The sequence below is a fragment of the Mesoplodon bidens genome (genome assembly GCF_964165515.1).
Source record: "Mesoplodon bidens genome assembly, chromosome: 7".
In the NCBI taxonomy this organism is placed as follows: domain Eukaryota; kingdom Metazoa; phylum Chordata; class Mammalia; order Artiodactyla; family Ziphiidae; genus Mesoplodon; species Mesoplodon bidens.
In genome coordinates, this window is record NC_138164.1 from 23,781,772 (window position 1) to 23,802,369 (window position 20,598).

The 20,598-nt window shown below is 42.7% G+C and overlaps 1 protein-coding gene across 11 annotated transcripts in view; it reads left to right on the top strand.

Annotated features, from left to right (window-relative positions):
- Positions 1 to 20,598, top strand: part of EXPH5 (exophilin 5) — a 68,730-nt gene that overhangs the window by 11,032 nt on the left and 37,100 nt on the right. For 3 of the 11 annotated variants that reach the window (XM_081240198.1, XM_081240200.1, XM_081240190.1), the window contains exon 2: positions 7,213 to 7,469. The exons of the other annotated variants lie outside the window; for them this stretch is intronic. The gene's annotated coding sequence lies outside the window, so the exon portion shown is untranslated. The remainder of the gene's footprint in view (positions 1 to 7,212; positions 7,470 to 20,598) is intronic. 11 annotated transcript variants of the gene reach the window in all.

Sequence of the window (20,598 nt, forward strand, 5' to 3'; positions counted from 1 at the left end):
GTTGTGGCCTCTCCCGTTGCGGAGCACAGGCTCCGGACGCGCAGGCTCAGCGGCCATGGCCCACGGGCCCAGCTGCTCTGCAGCATGTGGGATCTTCCCGGACCGGGGCACGGACCCGTGTCCCCTGCATCGGCAGGCAGACTCAACCACTGCGCCACCAGGGAAGCCCTGTCTTGTATTTTATGTGTGGTCCTCTTCCTTTCTTCCAGATGCCATAAAGTAGATAAGCATGACTTTTGGATCATGCACACTTGAGGGCAGGTCTGAGTTGCTGAATCCCTGTGTTTGCACTTGAGCCTACACTTTGCAGTCCCCTTCAGAATCACCGAAGGCCAAATGAGAACTGCTGAAAGTTGTCCCCAAAGTAGCTGGTGTTGGGTACTTCACTCCTCAGAGTAGAAAAATCACTGGGGCTTGCTGAGGGGACTGCTAACAGTGGCCTTCCCTGGGGGGGAGTATGTCAGGAGGGTCTGGCCACCCCTCCACTTGGCCTGCTTGCTAGTGCCTCTTCTTCCTCAAAGACATCAGTTTCTTCCCTATTCTCAGCAACCCCCAACCTCACACCCCACCAAACATTCTTAGTTGTGGGTTAGGCTGTAGCACCGGCTCCACCAAAGACAACAGGAAAGGCCAGTAAATTAGGTCATGTCTGTCCACAGCTGTTTAATTGCTTTGCCGCTGCCGTCCAGGCAAAACTTTAAAAGGTTTATGAGTAACATATTCCCTCCAGGGTAGCTGTCTCCACCTTCAAAGCCACACGCACCACCCCTCACCTAGCTCTGCCTGGCACCTCGTACACCCAGTTCCCCTGAACTCCGGCTCCAGCTGCTTCCCCAGCTTTTTTCACTTCCTCCATGTGTCAGCATGTAACCACTTGTTCCAGGCCTCCCAGATCCTTAAGCAGAGTTCAAGGGGAACAAAATGATACGTAAATGTTAATTTTTTTATTATAAACAATCTTCATGTGTCTAAAAGCCAACTAAGTGTTGTAAGTGTCACAGTTTCCAAACAGTGCTGCAAAACAATTACAGTTTTATCATCAAAGTGATTAAAATGTTTTTCTCTTCTTAGCTCATCTGAGCTTCATCTCTGAGGTACTATAGGCCCTCCTAGGTGGCAACCCCTAAAGATGGAAGATTCTACACCTCCAGGGGCCTGGGTCTCTTGGGGAGGTAAGCCAGGTCCTCACTACTCCTTTGGCTTCCTTCCTGGGAGGTAGGTCATCATCAGGAGTTTTTTGGTTTTTTGGTTTTTTTGCGGTACGCGGGCCTCTCACTGCTGTGGCCTCTCCCGTTGCAGAGCACAGGCTCCGGACGCGCAGGCTCAGCAGCCATGGCTCACGGGCCCAGCCGCTCTGCGGCATGCGGGATCTTCCCGGACCGGGGCACGAACCCGTGTCCCCTGCATCGGCAGGCGGACTCTCAACCACTGCGCCACCAGGGAAGCCCAGGAGTTTTTTTTATTGTAGGTCAATCAACCATCAAAGTTACGTGTTGGGGGTAGCATTGCAATTTCACCTCTTTCTCTTGGACCTGCCAGATATGACAAGCTTCTCCATTTGCAGCATTAAGGCAACTGTCTTGGGAACCTGTCACTGCCTCAGGACCCTCCTCACATCACCTCACAGCATCAGGGGTCAGAGTCGGGTACCTCTGTGTTCCTCTTGAGAGTGAAAGCCCCATAGGGTAGATTTTTTTTCCAGTATATTGACTCAACAACACTTCTGTTAGGTAACAAACACTCATTTATTCACAGATGAGATCCTACCATGATCTTAGTACCAGAGGTACTAAAATGCTCTCCACAATCTCTCAGTGTAGTGAAGGAGATGGATTTGAAAACAGTATATTCACTGTAATGTGGCAGGTGATAAGGTACTTGCACACAGGGACACAGAGATCATTTAACCCCATGTGTGGTCTCAGGGAAGACTTGCAGGAGGAGATAAGTCACAAAGATGTGAAAGACCCTGGTGGAGTTGCAGCACCATTAGCAGTGGCTAGCACTGGAATACAGAGTGAGAGCCAATGACCTGCAAGAGACGGCTTGGTACAAACTGGGGGTGAGGAGGTGCCATTGAAATCCTTAGCAACAGAGTGACAGTGTCACATGTGCTTCTTAGGTGGATGGCTCTGTATGAAGGGTGAAGCCCAGATTAGAAGACAGATATGTTTAGGGGCCTTGACTAGGGATGAAGAGAAGGGGAAAGATTCAAGAAATAGTTGCAGGACTTAGTTAAATTAGCAGGACTTGGTGGCTGATTGGCTGGAGGAGGAGGGGGAAGGAGTGTTCATATGAATTTAGGTTTCTGGCTTTGATGGGTTTTTGGTATTTGACCTACTGTTTACACTGAAACTGGTAGATTCAAGTGGACTCTACACTTTGTGAGTCCCAGGTGAGGTAATATATATGAATATTAAAGGACATCAATTCCTCCATCCATCAACTTCTAAACATTTAAAAATTACGTTATTGGGTTTCCCTGATGGCGCAGTGGTTGAGAGTCCGCCTGCCGATGCAGGGGACACGGGTTCGTGCCCCAGTCCGGGAAGATCGCACATGCCGCGGAGTGGCTGGGCCCGTGAGCCATGGCTGCTGAACCTGCGCGTCCAGAGCCTGTGCTCCGCAGCGGGAGAGGCCCGCATACTGCAAAAAAAAAAAAAAAAAAAATTACGTTATCTCTTGATGAATGTTATCTCTTAGCAGTTAAGTTCGTTTTAGGCCTGACACTGGGATTGGGGGTGAAGGGAGGAGTAAGCAGATCTCAAAGCAGAATTCTGACCAGGGAGATTGAAGCTTGTTCCCCAGCTCCAGGCGGCCTGGTAAAGGACATCTGGGGAGAAGCGGAAAGCAGCCACCTGACAGGAGAGGAGGGGACTGATTGGCCCACAGGAACCGCCTGCAAGAGGAAACTGCAGAGGGTTTCATTTCCTCCCTTTCATCCCTGGACTTCTGTCAGGAGCTTTATCTCTCTCCTATTATAAGCAAAAATAATTAAGACCAACTGATCATTCAAACACCTGTTCCCCCTTCCAAAGAAAAAGCAAGACATTTCATTTCAAGTGGCTGTTTCCCTCTGAAGTGGCAGTGAGCTGCTCTTCAGCAGCACCCTTCTCTTCATTCCGGGCTCAGCAGAAGTGTATTTCACCTTCAGCAAGTGGGGGATGCCCTCTTCTGTGTGCCCTGCCCACCAGCCTAGGGCATTGGGGATCTTGTCCAGAAGCTTGTCCAGAGTCACTGAAGAGAGAGGCAAAGCCATCATTCTACCTTGTGCTACTCAGCACCCATCAGGTAAGATGCTGTGCACCAGGATGAAGCCCCCGGCAAACCACCGGCCCTGGTATTTCAGAATTTGCCTGAATATGTTGAACGCATACCTCTAGGTTCAAAGCAGCGAGGCTGAGGATGGTATCTTCAGTAGGAACGATGATAAAGGAAAAAGGTACACCTTTCCAAGTTTAACATGATGGTAGAGTACTTAAATCCCAACATGTTTGGGGATCAAGATTAGTGATATTTTCATCTTTACTAAAATAAGAAATCATTGACAAATATTTTGAGGACCTACTATTTTTTTTATGGGCTATGCAAACTTCTATGGTATATGCAAACTTCTACGGTAAATGCAAAGTGCAGAACCCAAGAAATTTATAATCTATTTGGGTGGACAATTGAAAATTTAAATAATATTACAAGGTTACACATGACTAAGTACCTAATGGGTAGTACAGACAGTAGGATTTTGAAATGAGAGTAAGATGGATGGTAGCTGAAATTATTAGGAAAGACTTCATAAAGAAACTGGCCTTGATGGGTGGTTGGATGTGGATAAGTGGAAGGTGGGTAAGGGGAGAATGACTTCCAAGTATGGCTTGTTAACACTTCCATTGAATCAAGTCTATATAACACAATTATTGAACTTTAATTTCTAGTTAGAATATGTAAATCTTCAATTCAGGAAGGCTATTCATGCCAATATTGGGAACTAAAGTCCTAAGGAAAAGAGCTAGTGTTTATTTATTGTGGGAAAACTGCTGGCTTGCTGGAGCATTCCGTCAACTGAATTGTTTCCCTCATCCTCCCCAGAGATCTATTCACCCTCGGTAACTTCTGCTAAATGTTCACTAATTTTTAGCAATCTTTCACACAGAGAATGAGATTTAGGCTAGCTGTTTATATTTTTTTCTGCAAATGATAAATAGCAGAGCAGCACAAAATCATTTTGATAAAATAGAAACTCACTGTGTCTTAAAGGGTTATGTGGCACTTTTCTCCATATCTCAGGCTTTCAGTTGAATCTGCTGAGTCAGGGAGCAGTCACCAGCTGTGTGAGTGATAGGCATGAGGCCACAAAAAGAAATCTTTGGCTTCCCCTCCAAGCCCTGTTCTTTCCATAAGAGCATAGGAGCCTCCAAAAGACTTGCAAGATCTTAGTGTTGAAATTTCTGTGTATATTTCTGTGTACCAAAGAATTGAGAGAATTTCAGAGTTTCTGGGATTCTTATTTATAACCCAATGACCAGGACAGTATTGAAAATATTAATGGATAATGGTTGACCTCCACGAGTAAATTTGGACAATTTCCCTTGATGCAAGGCCAGCAAATATAAACTTCCTATGACCATTTAAAATAAAACAAGAACAAAATGAAGTTCTTCACTCTCCTACTTCGCTTCCTCTAGTTGGCAGATTACTCTCTGCCAATGATGGCCTGCCTGCATCCCCCCTCTGTGCACGCATGCACACACACACGCACACACACACGCATACACCCACGCCCACACAGACACACACACACACACACACACACACACACCCTGTACCTACTTTCCAAACCATTCCACCATTCACTGGGGATAAGCATCACTAGTGAGGAACAATAGTGGATTCAGACTCTGAGCTAACAAGGCTTATCTCCCCGTCTTTAAGACCCATCTTCAGGAATATTTTCCTAGCCCATAGCCAGAATTAATCTTAAAGCAAGAGTCTTGGTTTTCTTTTTTTGTTTGTTTTTTCAACAGGAAAGCCTGTTTTTGTTTTTACTGGAGGCTCAGGTGGCACATGACAGCTCATAAAATGGCTTTAGAGGTAGGGGGTAGTGGGGAAACAAAAATTAAACTGGGAAGGGAAAGAAAAACAACCAGGAGGAGGTAAGAACTGGCTGTTTCCTTCTCAGCCTCATTTAGGGGAGGGAGTTGGTGCCTCTGAACAATAAGGATGGATCCCTTCCTTTAACCCTTGGTAAGGGAGAGAAAAAAAAGCAAAAGGCTGTTGCTTTGGCCCTCCTGAGTCTCAAGGAAAAAGAGGAAAAGCCAGTATTTTGATGTCATGAATTGTGGGAAAGGGGGGAGGGAGGTGCTGGGTAGGATACAGGTCAGTTGGAAAAACTGGCAGATACCAGATTGTGGCTCTGGGTGTCCTTTGAGTTGGAATCACTCCAGTATGGTGGTTGGGGGGTCCCCACTGTTGATGGGAGCTGAGGTCTCCGGGGCTGTGGGCTGCCTGGGTCCAGTGGCCTGCTGCCGTCTCTGCTGGACGTAGGGGCAGTTTTGTGGGCACTGGGGCTCAGACCGGGAACAGTCAGTGGGGCCTTGGCTGGGCTTGGTAAGAGTCTCGGTTTTCTATTATGTGATTGATATAGTAAGAAATATATATAGTTTTGGTCTTCATCCCAAGTTCCTGGCACAGAACGTCTAAAGCCCTTAATATATCCTGAGTGGGAGGGGTAAGAGGAGTATCTTTTGTTATTCATTATAAGCCCCTTCCAACCACCTGAGTTTACATTAATGCGGTGACTCTTGGAGGATGGGGCTGGTTGCCAGAGGAACCAATCATGTGATTAGAGGGCTGGAAATTTTAGCCACCCCCTAACTTCACCCCCGCCTTAATCACCAATGGCCAGTTATTTAATTGGTCATGCCTACGTAATGAAGCCTCCATAAAAACAATAAACAGCAAAGTTCAGAGAGCTTCTGAGTTGGTGAACAAGAATGCCTCTATGTGCCAAGAGGGTGGCATATCCTAAACTCCATGGGGACAGAAGCTCCTGTGCTCAGGACCCTTCTGGATCTTGTCATACGTATCTCTTCATCTGGCTATTTATTTGTATCCTTTAAAATATCCTTTGTACTAAATTGGTAATAGTAAGTAAACTATTTACCTGGGTTCTGTGAGCTGTTCTAATAAGTTGTCAACCCTGAAGAGGGGGTCATGGAAACCCCCAATTTACAGCCAATCAGTTGAAGTCCTAGAAGTCTGGACTTGAGGTTGGTGTCTGAAGTGGAGTTAGTTTTGTGGGACTGAGCCCTTAACCTGTGGGGTCTGCACTAACTCAGAAGTGCTGTGAACAGAGAATCTGTTTTTCGTTTAAAGGTCTATCATGTCCTGTGTTATATCACAGCTATTTTGTGTATCTTTTCCTACTGTTAGATCTTAAATTTCCTAGTGCTTTCAAGTCATTCTTACAAATTTAACTTCTCATTACAGTTTTTTTGGGGGTTTTTTTGGTTTTTTTTTTACTGTACGCGGGCCTCTCACTGTTGTGGCCTCTCCTGTTGCGGAGCACAGGCTCCGGACGCGCAGCCCCAGCGGCCATGGCTCACGGGCCCAGCCGCTCCGCGGCATGTGGGATCTTCCCGGACCGGGGCACGAACCCATGTCCCCTGCATCGGCAGGCGGACTCTCAACCACTGCGCCACCAGGGAAGCCCTCATTATAGTTTAATTGAATCTTTTTTTTTTTTTTTTCACTCAAAGAACATTTTTCAAACCTTTAGCTGTGTCGGCCCTGAGTTAATCATGGGACCAAAAACTGTTTAAGGAAGGGCATTGCAAACCAAAGAGAAACTTGGAAAAAGGCCCAGAGAGCATGCAAAGAGTTTGCAATGGTTGGTACATAGGGTTTAAATGAGAGGGTAATGGGAAACAAGTCCAGACAGGTAAGTGTGGGGTCTGGTCATGAAGTTTTACAGTTGACGAAAATGAGACACATAGATGTTATTTGATGAGCCACAGTAATAAAGGGATTAGAACCCATCTGATTGTCCCCACCATCTAGGCCCAGCAACTTTACATAAGCTCAGACAGTGATGTTATGCAACCATGCCAGTCTGAGGCAACTGGGTGGGAAAAGATGAAGATAATGCAAAGAGCATCTGTGACAATCGTGTCTGTGTGGTCGGGCCACATGATGCCTCTCTTTGTACTTCCACAGAGGCAAGAGCAATAGGAGGCAAACAACCAAGAAAACTAGGTGCTCTGAAGACAACATCCAGCACTGCTCTGTGGCAAGTCGTAGTGGCCAACCTGAGCCCCCACTTAATAACCCATAGACTGGTCTGTGAGCTACACTGTGAAGCAAATACCAAGAACTGCCAGCTCTGCCATACTTTTGGCCTTTGCCTTGAGATTCAAAGAACTAATATTTTCAGTGACACCTGAGTTACAATAATAAGCAAAGGTGTTGAGCAGGTAAGTCATTAAAAAAATGACACATAGCCTATAAACATATGAAATAATGTTCAACCTATCCAGTAATAAAAGAAAAATTTTAATGAAAAAATTATTTTTTTCTTATTAGATATCAGATTATCAAGATTAATAATAACAATAATAACTACTGTTGGCAAGGATATGGGAAAATTGGCACACATGTAGAATCTGCTGGTTGGTGAAAAATTTGATGTAAGCTTTCCACAGAGCAATTTGTCAATGTATTTCATCAGTCATTAAAACATGGTCATTCTTTCTGGCAATTCTACTTCAAGGAAATTTATCCTAAGAAGCTAATTAGAGACGTGCACAATGCTAGGCTGGAACTATGTTCATTTCAACATTATGGCTGTGAAAAATTAGAAATGACTCATGTATCTAATGTTAGGGGAGTAGGTACATATCCTATGGCACAAAGACACAATGGTAAAAGGATATTGATGTAGTGCAGCATTCTTTTTTTTTTTATTTTTATTTTTTTTTATTTATTTATTTATTTTTTTTTATTTTTTTTTGCGGTACGCAGGCCTCTCACTGCCGTGGCCTCTCCCGCTGCGGAGCACAGGCCCCGGACGCGCAGGCCCAGCGGCCATGGCTCACGGGCCCAGCCACTCCGCGGCATGTGGGATCCTCCCGGACCGGGGCACGAACCCGCATCCCCTGCATCGGCAGGCGGACTCTCAACCGCTGCGCCACCAGGGAAGCCCCCAGCATTCTTAATATAATGCTAAGTGGGAAATGTTGGCTGCAAAACAGTATTTATAGTATAAAAACATTTTGAAAAATGTATATATGTATAACTGGCATGTTGAGAAATCAGGACTCATCAGAAGGCACCTTTAGTTTTGCCTTTAAATGCCACTGGATAAAAACATGGGCTGTCCCATGACTTTTCTGCTCACTCTCAGGTAGTAAACATCCTTTGGTCACTTGAAGACACAAAACCACTGTCTCAATTCAATACAATAATTAGAGTGTCCAGTCCCTGGTTAATTCCAGTGTCATTCAGAGCAGCAGCCATTCCCCCTCACACAGCCACAGCTTGCGGCAGTGAGAAGCCTGTAACAGTGAGGAGGGGTTTGATCGTACCTTTTCCCCGTCAGCCTCTACTCTCCATCCCCTCGAAGGTGGTTCTTGACCATTCCAGGGTTGAAGTGGAGGATGGAGGGGAAGAGAGGTACATGTTTGGGTGGGGGTGGGGGGTGTATGTTAGGAAGCTCTTTCTTTTTTTTTTTTTTCGGTACGCGGGCCTCTAACTGTCGTGGCCTCTCCCGTTGCGGAGCACAGGCTCCAGACGCACAGACCCAGCGGCCATGGCTCACGGGCCCAGCCGCTCCGCGGCATGTGGGATCTTCCCAGACTGGGGCACGAACCCGTGTACCCCACATCGGCAGGCGGACTCTCAACCACTGCGCCACCAGGGAAGCCCAGGAAGCTCTTTCTTGACTGGGGTGGCTGTAAGGTGGCTTCACGGTCTCTGAGGCCGGGCAGATGTTTAAATTTGCCTCTTGTGTGCTCAGGTGGGGTTTTCAGGCTCTGTTTTGCAGCTCTCTTGATACCATGATGTGCCCTCCCCTGCTCTCTGCCAGCCCCTCCATGTCCCTAGGAATCTTGTGATTCACTCACAGCCTTTCTATTACGGTTTCTTCGCCTCTTGTGCCAGCTATCGTGGACATGAACTAAGAGAACCTCACCCCCCCCTCAGCCTCTCCTGTGGCCCATGTCTTGTCCATGGGAAATGTGTAGAACTGTTCATGCATGAGAAACTCTGGAAGTGAGGACTGACTGCAGCTGAGCAATCTCCCCTCAGTCTCTCCTTACTTCCCTCACTCTAGGCCGGCTGGCCCCAGTTTCTCAAACTTACGCTTCTTAGGCAGGAGTTAGACACCAGTTGTCCTTTCCACAAAACTCTAAAGGACATATATTAAGCTCTTTCAGTGGTACTGTTGAAGCCCCTCTGTAAAAAAAGGCTCTCTGTGTCTCTGCTCTTCTGAACCAATGTGGGTAAGGGGACTTGTTACCCTACCATGAGATCCACCCTCTTAACAGATTTTTCAGTGCACAGGACAGTATTGTTATCTACAGGCACAGTGTTGTACAGCAGATCTCTAGAATTTATTCATTCATGAATAAATGAAATTTTATACCTGTTTATTAGCAATTCCTCATTTCCCCCTCCCCCAACCTCTGGCAACCATCAATATATTCTTTGCTTTTATGAGTTTGACTATTTTAGAAACCTCATATAAGTGGAATCATGTATTTTTTGTCCTTCTGTGATTGGCTTATTTCATTTGTCGTAATGTCTTCAAGGTTCATCCATGTTGCATATTGCAGGATTTCCTTCTTGTTTATAGCTGAGTAATATTCTATTATATGTATATACCACATTTTCTTTTACCAGTTCATCTATTGATGGGCATTTAGATTGTTTCTACATCTTGGCCATTATTCATAATGGTGCAGTGAACAAGGGAATGCTAATATCTTTTGTAGACTCTGATTTCAATTACTTAGGATAAATACCCAGAAGTGGGATTGCTATATCATATGGTAATTCTATTTTTAATTTTCTGAGGAACCTCCCTGCTGTTTTCCATAATAACTGCACCATTTTGGCTTCCCATCAACAATGCACAAGGGTCCCAATTTCTCAACATCCTTGCCAACACTTGTTGGCAGATACAGAGAATTATTATTATTATTATTACTACTACAATGGCCATCCTAACAGGTGTGAGGTGATATCTCATTGTGGTTTTAATTTGTGGTTTTAATTTGCATTTGCCTGATGATTGTTGATATTGAGCATCTTTTTATATATCTATAGGTAATTTGTATGCCTTCTTTGGAGAAATGTCTATTCAAGTCCTTAGCCCATCTTTAAATTAGGTTATTAGGTTTTTTGCTATTGAGTTGTAGGAGTTCCTCGTATATCTTAGAAATTAACCCTTTATCAGAAATATAGTTTGCACATATTTTCTCCTATTCCATAGTTTGCTTTTACACCATACTGATTGTTTCCTTTGCTGTGCAGAAGCTTTTTAGTTTGATATAGTCCCTCTTGTCTACTTTTGCTTTTGTTGCCTATGCTTTTGATGTCATATCCATGAAATCACATCACATGTCCTGATGTCAAAATATATTACAAAGCTACAGTAACTAAAACAGTATGATACTGGTGTAAAGATAGATATATAGACCAATGGAACAGAACAGAGAGCCAAGAAATAAATCCATACATATATGTCAACTGATCTTTTTTTAAAAATATTTATTTATGTATTTATTTTGGCTGCACTGGGCTCCAAGTTGTGGCACGTGGACTCCTTAGTTGCAGCACGCATGCAGCATTTAGTTCCCCAACCAGGGATCGAACCTGGGCCCCCTGCACTGGGAGCATTGAGTCTTATGCACTGGACCACCAGGGAAGTCCCAATGTCAACTGATCTTTGACAAGGGGTGCCAAGAATACACGAAGTACAAAGGATAATCTGTTCAACAAATGATGTTGGGAAAACTGTATATCCACATGCAAAAGAATGATATTGGACCCTTGCCTTACCGCATACACAAATATCAACTCAAAAGGCTTACACATAAGACTGGAAACTGTAAAAGTAGAAGAAAACATAGGATAAAGTCTTTGACTTTCTTCTTTTTTTTTTTTTTTTTGTTTGTTTTTATAAATCCTACCAAGCAAATTCCCCTTACTGGTCTTCTCACAATTTAGTTGAGTATGTGGAATCACTTGCTTTCATGCCTCAGCTAAAACTGAGACAGGCTGGGTCTCAGTGTAACATCCTGTTACCCCTGCTTTAAAATGCTCTGTGGACATAGGCACACACAGCAGTATCTCTGGTTGTGGGGATTATGAGTGACTTTTTTTTTCAAGCTTTTCTGCAATTTTCAAGTCTTCTGTACTGAGTGTAACTTCACTTTAGTAATTAGAAAAAAAATGAACTTAAAAATTGTACAATAGCAAGTCAAAGTCAGTTTTGTTGACATTAGAAATTTCCTGTCCCAACCCTGAAGAATTCCCTTGTAAAAATATTTCTACATGTAGCTATGGCTGGCTGTTTTCATTATGCCCTTTCAGATGACACGGAACATGCTCTAGTTTACCTCAAGTGATGGGTGGCACTCTATTGTAAGTCTTCGGTGGGGAATTAAAGAAACAACAGCCTCAGCTTGCACAACCAGTCCTTGGGAATGAGAACAGTGATCACAACATAGCAACATTCTGGTGCCAATCAATCAGGCTGGTAATCTACCAGACTTGTGGCTCAACTACTTTGCTCTGCTTTTCACTGTTCACTTCCATGGCCATGGTTGATTTTCTTCTTGCAACTTTCCTTTCTGCTTCAGGGCTTCTGCCTATTCCAGACTCTGTTGCCTTATGGCTTCTACTTCTGCTACTGCTTAATGCCTTCTCAATGTGTCTCTCAGCCATTGTGTCACTTTAGTGTATCTTACTTGTCATAATGATATCAAGACATGTCAAGAGGAAGGATATGATTAAGTTATTAATCACTCTCCAAAATAGAGCACATCAGTTAGGCAGCATTCTTTTTTTTTTTGAATATTATTTTATTGTTTGAATTTTATTTTATTTTTTTATACAGCAGGTTCTTATTAGTTATCCATTTTATACATATTAGTGTATATATGTCAATCCCAATCTCCCAATTCATCCCACCACCACCATCCCCACCCCGCCTTGGTGTCCATACGTTTGTTCTCTACATCTGTGTCTCTATTTCTGCCTTGCAAACCAGTTCATCTGTACCATTTTTCTAGATTCCACATATATGCGTTAATATACAATATTTGTTTTTCTCTTTCTGACTTACTTCACTCTGTATGACAGACTCTAGGTCCATCTACATCTCCACAAATGACCCAATTTCGTTCCGTTTTATGGCTGAGTAATATTCCATTGTATATATGACCACATCTTCTTTACCCATTCATCTGTCAATGGCATTTAGGTTGCTTCCATGACCTGGCTATTGTAAATAGTGCTGCAATGAATATTGGGGTGTATGTGTCTTTTTGAATTATGGTTTTCTCTGGGTATATGTCCAGTAGTGGGATTGCTGGGTCATATGGTAATCCTACTTTTAGTTTTTTAAGGAACCTCCATACTGTTCTCCATGGTGGCTGTATCAATTTACATTCCCACCCACCAACAGTGCAAGAGGGTTCCCTTTTCTCCATACCCTCTCCAGCATTTGTTGTTTGTAGATTTTCTGATGATGATGTCCATTCTAACCGGTGTGAGGTGATACCTCATTGTAGTTTTGGTTTACATTTCTCTAATAATTAGTGATGTTGAGTAGGCAGCATTCTTGCTCATGTTTAGCTTTTGGGTCAATCATGAATCCCTGGTTCAGTTGATTAGGGTCAGGAATGTGAAAAATTTTGGATCACATAACCCAAAGCATAGCAACTACCCATGACTATTTTGCTAGTAGAATATACTCCCAACACATCATGGACTGCCTGTATGCTAGAAGAGCGGTCCATGTCTTTCAGACAGACCTACCACCATGTTTAATTCATTACCTCTATGGTTTAAGTGAGTCCTATTTTTGGATATCAGTAAAGGGGCCAGAATTTACAAAACAAAACAAGATGGAGAGAATCAGATATCCAGATTTATTTTTCTATGCTATACATTACTTCATCACATTCTACCTGAAAGAAAACAAACATTTTTGCAAACAAATCCAAAGTGATTCAAAACCAAATAATGACTTTTAAAATTTAATGTCATTGTTAATAAAGAATAGACCACACCCATCTACAATACCAAGTAAACAGTTCTTTTCATTTCCACTTTTCTTCTGTAAAATACACCTGGCATTACTACTTCATTACAACTGACATTTCTTCTCATTTTTGAGAAATGGTTGATTGTTTACAGATTGAGTACAATTCCGTACCTCTTCTTGATGCACTGAGACATATTCATGTAAAGTACGTAATAGCCTCTGATGTTACATTATCATTTTTTATTGTGTAACAAAGCTTCATTTAGGACTTTTTTCCAAAGAGCCATTGAGATTTTATGATAAAGCGTTTAATACATTATAAAGAATGATCACAATTTTTTTTTGTTATTGAGAAAGAAAAATTTAGATACTAGAATCTGAAAGTTAAAATGATAGTAAGTAATAATGCATAACAACAGTATTGCTAGTAAAATATCTTTTATATGTGTTAAGTTTCCATAAGTAAGTTACATAATTTAGAGTAAAGACAAGCATTTGTACTGCTGGCATTACTTCATTTCACCCCAGGTACTGATTTTGTTATAGAATTATTCTAGGAGTGCTTAAGAGTATGTTTGGGTAAATAAATGTAACTACAACTAGAGACAAAACTTAATAAGCTCTTCTGGATGAGATAATACCATATGAAAACAGTTTGGAATAACTGATCAGAAGAGTAATAATTATCATTAATACCATTTAGCAGAGGGATTCAAGGGGAAATGTTCAAAGCAAGCCCTTTGGGATGTGATTCTGCAGTAATTTCTGATGAGGTGGAATGTTGGCTTGTCAGGTCAGTAGATGGCAAGAAGCCCTTTAAAAAAAACCCAAGCTGATCATAGTGAGGCAAGTTTGCTAGAGAGCACTTGGAAAAGCAGCAGCCCTTTGGATAAGGATTACTTCAAGGGTTAACTCTTTTTGAAAATGTATTGCAAATTGTAATCCAAACCAATGAGCTTTAACTGATGTCCACGTCAAACTTTCTTTGAATCGTGAAGTGGGTAATGGTTTGCAAGCCATGGACTTTCTGAACTTCCATTATCCCTGATGGGAACCCAGAGGCAGTACATTCATGGTGGTGGCATTTAGGAAACCTCAAACATTTTCTCAGCGTTCTGTGTCCCAAAGCAAAGACTAAATAGCCATTTGAGAACTATCTTTCTTTCCCCCTCGGCTTACATATTTGGTCAGTGTGTAGGTAGGGGTGTGGCGGAGGGAGTCTCATATTACAACATTAAGTTCCTTAAAGTTAAAGCTACTTCCAAAATGTTGGATTTGAGTTGATTTTCTAACATCTTTAAGTTTTCATGACACAGAGAATGAATTAGTTAAGTACGATAATTGTGGGTATTGAGACATTGAAGGCAATATAGTCTTGTGACATTTCTGCCTGGACCTGGAATGAAACTATGGGGACATCACTTTCTTTCAACCTTGTGGAATTGCCTAGGCTCCTCTGAGAACGTTTCTCTTTCTGTATTTTTTTCCTGTCAGGACACGTTATAAGAATTAACATTAAATTGCCTGAATATGCGAAAAAAAAAACCCAAACACGCTCTGCATTCTTATTCATGAAAATGAAAAGGATGCACCAGATTTGCGTGAGAACAGTTGTCTTGCTACCTAACTCTATATAACTAACAGTGTAGAGAGTGTGGTCAGAATTTTGCATGTAGTTGTCTTTGAGAAGAAGCCATGAATAATAAACAAATCCAAGACGATGAGGTAATATCCTTTATCTATTGATCAAAACTTATTGGTTCTGGGCTTCCCTGGTGGCGCCGTGGTTGAGGGTCCGCCTGCGGATGCAGGGGACGCGGGTTCGCGCCCCGGTCCGGGAGGATCCCACGTGCCGCGGAGCGGCTGGGCCCGTGAGCCGTGGCCGCTGGGCCTGCGCGTCCGGAGCCTGTGCTCCACGGGGGGAGAGGCCACGGCAGTGAGAGGCCCGCGTACCGAAAAAAAAAAAAAAAAAAAAAAAAAAAAAAAAAAAAAACTTATTGGTTCTAACCTGCCTTGCAGTTGTCCTAGTAATATAACAGCCTTACAAGAAGCATTCATATCCAATTCTGTAGCTCTGAGCAGCTTCCCTACACTTGTAAAACCCTAGCATTCAACTTGAATTAACTAACCCTTGCCTTACATGTTTCAGTGGAAGATGTCTAAGCATCTGTGTAACGAGAATAAGTGAGAAGCAAAGGCTAAAATCTCTAGTTTTTAATTTTCTTGTATTCCTTTGTTGGGTTATTCAACAAATATTTAGTCACTGTTTGCTGTGTGTTCAGAATGTCTGGCACTCTGCTTAAGGAGCTGGCAATCCAGTGAAGAGACACCCAGTGTGAAAAAAAGTTCAGAGACAAGTGAGCATTAAATAATTCAGGCTCTGGAAAACAATCTGGAAATAACTGTACTCACTCAACACATGTTATCATGCTGGGTAGTGGGATCTGAGGCTAGGTAGAAGCCTAACTCTTTCACTTACCACTGTATAACCACAGGTAAGATTTTTCACACTTCATGGTTTAAACTCCTTTTACTGTAAAATGAGTATAATAATACCTACCTCGCTGGGCACCCATAGTGATTAAATGAGATAATGCATGTGGAAGCACCTATCACAGTGGCTGTCACACAGCATATGCTTAACATTTAATTCCAGGTGCACATCCCTCTTCAGGGAGTGATGTGCTGTGCGAGGGTGCAAGGTTCCCATAATATTCAGCAGCATCATGAAGGTACTAGATATAACATGGAATATTGTCTTCATCTTCCGTAAAGTTATTGTCAGTTTGATAATAAATCCTCTTCTAGTTGTTTTATTTTAATCATGTGATGGATCCAGAGTGAAGAAGCAGAAAGAAAGAGTGAAGGGGGTGAAAGGACAATTGACACATGAGTACAATATGAATAATTGGGACTTTTCAGGCTGAAATACAGAGGCCCAAGGGAGACAGAGTTGGAATCTTATGAACTCTCAGACAGAGCTAAATATGGATTTGTTCACCGTGTCTTGAAATATTAGGGTATACCCCTTGAAATATTAGCAAAAGCAATCTTAGCATGATAAAATGCAGGAAAGCACCCTTGAGAACATCTAGTTCAAATCCTTCATATTATAGATGAAGAAATTCTGGTCCATAGACAAGAGTTTCCCAAATTCTTACTCAATTGTTCATCAAGGGCTTACTGATCCCCTACTCTATATCAGACATCATTCCAGAAGACAGGGCAGGCAAGGTCTTTGCTCTTATGGATTATATTTTAATCAATAAAAAACTAAATAAATGAAGAAGATGATTTCATGTGATGATAAATGAGATGAAGAAAAGTAAACCAATTAGTTTGATAGAAAGTGACTGTAGTTTTGGAGGGTCATGGAAGACCTCTCTAAGGATGTGACATTTTAGCTAAGGCCTAAATGATACAAAGGAATGGCTGTGAGACAAATAGGGAAGAGCATTCCAGGTGGAGAAAACAGCAAGTGCAAAGCCCAGTGGAACCAGATTGGCTTGCTGGAGGAACAGAAAGAAGGCCAAGTGCTGAGTGGTGGGGAGAGGAGTATGAGAAAAGTGACAGAAAAGGCAGAGAGCCAGATTCTGTACAGACTTGAAGACCAATGGAGTTTGGACTTCTAAGCATGATTGGAAGCTCCTGGAGAGATTTAAGCAGGGGAGTGGAATGCATGATGTAACTAACTTTTCAAAAATGTCACTCTGGCTGCTGTGTGGAGCCTGGATGGAAGGGAGGTCAGAGTGGAAGCAGGCAGAGAAGTAGGGAGTTCCACTGTTTGTCCAGGTGAGAGATGGTGGTGGCTTGGGCCACGGAGGTGGCCATGGAAATACTGCTACTTGCTAGACTACAAATTCCAGGAAGGCTTGGAGCTGTCTCTTTTGTGCACTTTTATATTCCAAGCTTCCAGAACTGTGCCTGGAACGTAATACCTACTCAAAAAATATTAGTTGAATAAATGAGTGAATAGTTACTTTCTGAAATTAGACTTGAATCAGGTTTAAGATAAGTAAAAGTGTAAGTTCTTCTCAGTTCATGTATGTTTGCCTTAATAGAGTTTAAAACAGTAAATGTTCTTTAGACCTTCTACTAAAATCGGTGCAATATTCTTAGCAAATCATGGCCCAAACCCTGGCATCAGCCGATGCATTCAGTGCAGTGTGAGGGCCAGTCCAGTGACGTCAATAAGTCTTACCCAGCGCCCCCCCAACCCCCAGCCCCCCACCGCTGTCTTGAGCACGGCATTTAGTCTGTGTTTGTGGAATCTGTAATGCAAGGTTTGGTTTTCTCACAATCCTGCTATTAATTTAAGTGCAACTTGGAGATCCAAGAGGGGTAGGTGGCCCATGATAAATAATTGATGCTTTTGAGTTTCTCTACAGGAAAAGGAAAAGCCTAAGGGTAATTCTCTTTACTGCCTGCCATCTACCTCTGTTGAGGAAGGTGATACACAAGTTCCATTCCCCACTCTCTGTCCATCCACCCCTTTACTGCCTGTTCTGTCATTTTGCAGATCACACTCACTTAGCATTTCATTTGTGCCAGAACAGGTATATGGGCCTTACATGTATTAACTCACTTAATCCTCACAAAAACCCCATGAGGTATTGTTGTTACCCTTATCCCTACTTTATAGATGAGAAAACAGAGACACAGAGAGTTTTAAATCACACAGTTAATAAACATCAGGGACAGCATTCAAACCAGTCAGTCTGACATTAATTTACCCTCTCAGTATTTTAATTTCCTCATTGGTAGAGTGAAATAAAATATCTACCTCACAGAGTTCTTGTAAAGATTAAATTAATTAATATAAGTAATCATGCCTGGTCTAGAATTAGCATCATATAAATCTTAGTTTTGACTAGCTTTCCAGTATTATTCCTATGGAGAAATTACGTTTCACATACATGATTTTTTGTGTGTGCAGGGTCACCTCTCTCACTTATGTCAAATACTGACTGAGTTGCTTCACAGCGATGAATGTAGAACTCATTCATTACCCCAGAAGTTGAGCAAATATGTATTGATTGATCCTGGGTCAGAGACCATGCTAGGCCCTGGGGCACCAAGAGAAATGAGACACAATACCTGTCCTCAAGGAGCTGACAGAGAGTGAAACCAACAGGAACATGACAAGCAATTCAATAGTTTGGCAAATATAGAGGTGACAATGGATGTTTTCCCAGGTGGTTTGGGTAAAAGGTATAAATAGATTAAGAAAGAAATAAGACAAACCTAAGAAGACAGAAAGCCCTGAGGCCAGATGAGGGGCTGGCACTTAAACTCTTAGTTTGGCCTTGGTGTGTACAGCTCTTTTCTATGGCACCTTCCTTAGAATGATTAATCAGTAAGAAATGACTCGCTGTGATCTGAACCAGTACAGGAAGTATACATCCTTCATGTTACTTAGATTATTTTTTCCTTTTGTTGTGACTTTGTGTCACATGAGAATAAGCATTCAAGAAGATGACACAGGTCAATTTCTTTTTTTATATATTTATTTTTGGCTGTGTTGGGTCTTCGTTTCTGTGCGAGGGTTTTCTCTAGTTGTGGCAAGTGGGGGCCACTCTTCATCGCCGGTGCGCGGGCCTCTCACTGTTGCGGCCTTTCTTGTTGCGGAGCACAGGCTCCAGACGCACAGGCTCAGTAGTTGCGGCCCACGGGCTTAGTTGCTCCGCGGCATGTGGGACCTTCCCGGACCAGGGCTCGAACCCGTGTCCCCTGCATTGGCAGGCAGATTCTCAACCACTGTGCCACCAGGGAAGCCCAGGTCAATTTTTTAAATGTAGAAAAGGTTGTCTTTTATTTTAGGTTGGTTCAATCACAGCCATTCAGGGAGATTAAATGGGCTTTATTATCTAGCTTGGCTTGAATGCTGGTGCCACTATTTCCTGCCACTCTGTTTTTGTTGTCTCCTGCTTGCATCACTTCCTTATCTGAGCTTCCCTTCCTCTAGACTTCCTTCTATGGTTTAACTTTACTATGATCAAAAGAACACATTTTTTCCATACACCTGCTTGCTTTTTTCTAATCTCTGCCCTTTCTGAGTCTTGGCTATGGGCTGAGCCAAAAAATAGCCTCTGATATCAGGGGCCATGGCTGTCAAAAAACAATCTTTTCAGAAGAGCAAACAGGGAGAGGAGAGGCCAGGCCCTGGATTGTAAAGCTGCTGTTACAACCACTGAACAAGGGCTTTTGAATTCTTTACTTTGCCTCTTCCTGGCTGAGAACTCACAGTAGTTGTCCTAAAGCTTTCCCTAGAGCATGAGTGATAAGAAATCTGGACCTGGAAGTATCACCTTTCTGGAGCAGGAAAACGAAAGGGCAACACTTTCCCAAGATGGTGAGTTTCCTTGGGGTTTCAGGGTTTGGAAGGTCCTTGCATGGACAGACTGATCCTGTGTCTGCTATGACACTAACTCAGTGTTTACTCTCTGACTTGGACACAGTTCCCACCCTGTGCACTCATTTGTGCTTTTCTGTGTGTTGTGGTTGCTAGGCAATATAAAACAAAAATGTATTTGAATTCCTGTGTGGGAAGAAAACTTTAATGCTGCTTTGATCTCCTACAATTCAAATGACAAATCCACTTTTACAGGATTCAGTGTGATTGAACAATTCGTTCTGGGATTTACTGGTGACTGAACCTGTGAGACTAGGATAGGGTGGGGGATTTGGGGAATATTTGGCAAGAGGTCCTTGAAGGCAAGAGTAGATGGTTGATAGAGATCAGGATGCTTAGCTGCCTGGAAGGCAGAATAAGGTGTAATAAGATGAGTCATGTACCGGAAGGTCAGCTAAGCAAACTGGCAAGTGTACAGAAACCAAGGAAATAAGAAAAGTGGAGAAAAAAATGTGAATTGAGATGAAAGGGGGGTGAGCACAGCCAAAAGAGGAATTGATGCCCTTGGCAAGAGGAGATGATAAGGGAACAATTTTGAGAAATTTGAGATTTTTCTTACAAGAAAATGGAAGCTGTAATTCCTGTTTTCTGGTCTGGGGAATTTGTTTGCTTTCAACATTTGTCTGACTGTTCTCAATCACATTTGAATACTCATTGTCACCTTTTTAATTGGGAAAAATCACTTTGAGCTTAGATCGATTGCATTGTTTATTAATGGGGTTAATAGTACCCAGAGACAGTGAGGTAGGTCATGAGGCCATGGACTTTCGAATGAGGCATGAGTTCCCATCCCAGTTCTCCAGCTCCAGCCTGCTGGCCTCTGTAAATGAGGACAGCAATACCTGTGCAGCGTTGTGAGGATTATGACTGCAGAATCCTGGGAGAGGGTGGGTGCTCAATATATAGCATCTTCCCTTAT